This window comes from Pan troglodytes, chromosome 1 (assembly GCF_028858775.2).
Source record: "Pan troglodytes isolate AG18354 chromosome 1, NHGRI_mPanTro3-v2.0_pri, whole genome shotgun sequence".
Classification (NCBI taxonomy): domain Eukaryota; kingdom Metazoa; phylum Chordata; class Mammalia; order Primates; family Hominidae; genus Pan; species Pan troglodytes.
In genome coordinates this window covers 223,712,820-223,716,918 of record NC_072398.2, presented here as the reverse complement: position 1 = coordinate 223,716,918, position 4,099 = coordinate 223,712,820, and the positions used below count along the sequence as shown (strand labels likewise).

The 4,099-nt window shown below is 44.6% G+C and overlaps 1 non-coding gene across 1 annotated transcript; it reads right to left on the bottom strand.

Moving 5' to 3' along the window:
• Positions 1-2,277: 2,277 nt before the first annotated feature.
• On the bottom strand, positions 2,278-2,380 carry LOC112207069 (U6 spliceosomal RNA). Its single transcript, XR_002941545.2, has one exon. It is a non-coding gene; the product is annotated as a U6 spliceosomal RNA (small nuclear RNA).
• Between the last annotated feature and the right edge of the window lie 1,719 nt (positions 2,381-4,099).

Sequence of the window (4,099 nt, the reverse complement as noted above, 5' to 3'; positions counted from 1 at the left end):
ACTCTTGGCCCCAAGTGATCTGCCCGCTTCGGCCTCCCAAAGTGCTGGGATTACAGGCATGAGCCACCGCGCCCAGTTGTTAAAACATCGAGTTTTGGCCGGGTGTGGTGGTTCATGCCTGTAATCCCAGCACTTTGGGAGGCTGAGGCGGGTGGATCACGAGGTCAGGAGTTCAAGACCAGACTGGCCAACATGGTGAAACCCCGTCTCTACTAAAAATACAAAAATTAGCTGGGCGCAGTGGCAGGTGCCTGTAATCCCAGCTACTTCGGGAGGCTGAGGCAGGAGAATCTCTTGAATCCAGGGGGCGGAGGTTGCAGTGAGCGGAGATCATGCCACTACACTCCAGCCTGGGCAACAGAGTGAGATTCTGTCTCAAAAAAAGAAAGGGTGAGTTTTATACTATGTGACTTACATCTACATTTACAATTTTGGAAAAAAAATTCTTGTATTCCTTGGATATTTTCAAGACACTATTATATCAGTTTTCTAGTATTTTATTTACGGTTTTGGCTTATTCACTTACATACACGACTAACCTATACTACTTTTTAAAGAATATTATCTTGGCCTTGTTTCAGTATCAAGGTTCTTTCTTTTTTTTTTTTTGAGATAGTCTCACTCTGTCACCCAGGCTGGAGTGCAGTGGTATGACCTCGGCTCACTGCAACCTTTACCTCCTGGGTTCAAGTGATTCTCCTGCCTCAGCCTCCCGAGTAGCTGGGACTACAGGTGCCTGCCATAATGCCTGGCTAATTTTTTGTATTTTTAGTAGAGATGAGGTTTCATCATACTGGCCAGGCTGGTCTTGAACTCCTGACCTTGTGATCTGCCCACCTTGGCCTCCCAAAGTGCTGGGATTACAGGCATGAGCCACCACGTCCAGCCTCTTTTCTTGTTCTCTGGCACAATTTATATAAAATGTCAATGATCTGTTTCTAAAATGTTGGTAAAACTTGCCCATAAATCCATTTGAGCCTGATGCTTTTGGTGATGCTGGGGGATGGGGTACGTCTTTCATCACTACTTCAATCTCTTTCATTACTACTAAGAGGTCCACACTTTATATTTCTTCTTGAGTTTTACTAACTCATATGCTTGTAGAAAATTGTCAGTTTATCTAACTTTGAAATTTTCTGGCATATTATTTTTCATAATACAATTTGATTTTTAATATTTTTACATGCACCTGTGAGCGCTTCGATTCTTTTTTCTTTTTTGAGACAGGGTCTTGCTCTGTCACCAAGGCTGGAGTGCAATGGCGTGATCTCGGCTCACTGCAACCTTCACCTCCGGGGTTCAAGCAATTCTCATGCCTCAGCCTTTCGAGTAGCTAGGCCCACAGGTGCGCGCCACCATGACTGGCTAATTTTTATATTTTTAGTAGAGATGGGGTTTCTCCATGTTGGCCGGGCTGGTCTCGAACTCCTGACCTCAAGTGATCCGCCTGCCTTAGCATCCCAAAGTGCTGGGATTACTGGGGTTACAGGTGTGAGCCACTGCGACTGGCCTGATTCTTTTTTTTTTTTTTTTTTTTTTTTGAGACGGAGTCTCACTCTATCACCCAGGCTAGAGTGGAATGGCGTGATCTTGGCTCACTGCAGCCTCTGCTGCCCGGGTTCAAGCAATTCTTCTGCCTCAGCCTCCCGAGTAGCTGGCATTACAGGCACCTGCCACCGAGCCCGGCTAATTCTAGTATTTTTAGTACAGACGGGGTTTCACCATGTTGGCCAGTCTGGTCTTGAACTCCTGACATCATGATCCACCTGCCTCGGCCTCTCAAAGTGCTGGGATTACAGGAGTGAGCCACCGCTTCCGGCATCCGGCCTGATTCTTAATGTTGTTATTAATGCCTTCTCTTTTTCTCTTCATGACTTTTGCAAGAGAATTATCTCTTTTATTAGACTTCCAACAATTCTTTCTTTGTAATATATGCATTTAAAACAATAAACTTACCTAAAAGTAGCAACTTAGCTGCAAAAAGCTTTGAGATGTTTTTGTTACTCAATTTTAGATATTCCATAATTTTTAGATTTCTTCTTGTATATTTTTACGGTTGTGGAAGTTTTTAAAATCTGCATGAAAAATAACTTCTACATTGATTACACTGTGTGCACAGTATAAAGTGTTAAGTTATATCAGTTCCATGCAATTTACTAAGATATTTTCTGTAGTGAAAATCACAATTTCAATATTGGATGCCACCCATTTTGCTTTGACACACACTGTTTCTTTAGCACTGGTCAGCGGATACTGAAATGATCTTCTGTGACTGTGCAAGGTATGAAATGTTTCATGAACCCGCTGGTCATCCTTGCACAGGAGCCAGGGTAACCATCTCTGTTTCGTTCCAATTTTAGAATACAAGCTGCAAAAGCAAGCACTGAGATTCTTTATGGCCTAACAATTGGTCAGTTTTTATAAATGTTCTATATGTGTTTTATGTGCTTGGAAAGGACACACAATATGCAGTAAGTACATGGGGTGGCAGAGCGAGGGGTTTGAGACGGACTCTTACTCTGTTGCCCCCAGGCTGGAGTGCAGTGGCGCCATCTCGGCTCACTGCAACCTCTGCCTCCTGGGTTCAAGCAATTTTCCTGCCTCAGCCTCCTGAGTAGATGGGACTACAGGCACATGCCACCATGCATGGCTAATTTTTTTTGTATTTTTAGTAGAGATGGGGTTTCACCGTGTTAACCAGGTTGGTCTCCATCTTTTGACCTCGTGATCCTCCCCTCTTGGCCTCCCAAAGTGCTGGGATTACAGGTGTGAGCCACCGAGCCTGGCTTTTTTTTTTTTTTTTTTTTGAGACAGCGTCTCTCTCTGTCACCCAGGCTGCAGTGCAATGGCATGATCTCGGCTCACTGCAACCTCCACCTCCCAGGTTCAAGCAATTCTCCTGCCTCAGCCTCCCAAGTAGCTGGGATTACAGGCATGGGCCACCATAGCAGGCTAATTTTTGTATTTTTAGCACAGATGGGGTTTCGCCATGTTGGCCAGGCTGGTCTCCAACCCCTGACCTCAAGTGATCCACCTGCCTCGGCCTCCCACAGTGCTGGGATTATAGGTGTGAGCCACCACGCCCGGCCTCTACCTCTTACTTTGAATCAGGAGATCCTGGACTTACATCCTAATTGGGCTTTAGATGTCCAACCCTGCCTGGGACTGGGGGATACTTCTAACCTGAGAGGGAACTTATTTGGCCACAAATCTGAGGTGTGTTCTCCAATTCACTTGATCACAACTAAACCTCATGTTGATATTGCTATCTTCCTGACTCTTTGCCTCCTTTGGGATGGAACTTGGAAGAGAAGTTTCACACACTTATTACAAGAAGTTGGAAGTCCTCAACACTTAATGTAAGAAAGGTAATAAAATTCACGTGTGCTGGGAGGTGCCACTCACACAGGCCTACTTTGTACTTCTGCATCAGCCGCGCCTTCATTCCTGGCACCCCCACCCTCCAGAGTCTACGCTGACGTCAGCCAGTGAGGCTTCCCCCATCCCCCCTCCCCGCTCAAGTCTCCCCGGTCCACACCTTCTTCACGGGGCCTGGATTTGGAGCTTAGCTAGTGGAGACTACACATTCTTTTCCAGCATATGTAGAATGTTTCTAAAAATTGACTCTATTTTTAGGCTGTAAAGAAATCTCAGTAAATTTCATGGAATTGATATCATACATACCATATTCTCTAAACATTATGTAATTAACTCAGAAGGTTTTTTTTTCTTTTAACAGAGCTTTAGAAAAAAAGACCACAATTCTAATAATATACAAGATAAAATAGAAATAAAAATAGAAATGATTCCTTTGCATCTACTTTCTTGCCATTGTTCTAAGTTTCTGGGAGGCAGGAGAGTGGAGAAGATGATGTGCTGAGGTCCTATCTAGTGCTTAAAATGTTTGACTTTTGGTCAGGCGCAGTGGCTCATGCCTGTAATCCCAACACTTTGGGAGGCTAAGGTGGGAGGATCACTTGAAGCCAGGAGTTTGAGACCAGCCTGGGCAACGTTGCCAGACCTCATCTCTACAAAAAATACAAAAATTAGCTGGGCATGATGGCACCTGCCTGTAGTCTCAGCTACTCAGGAGGTCAAG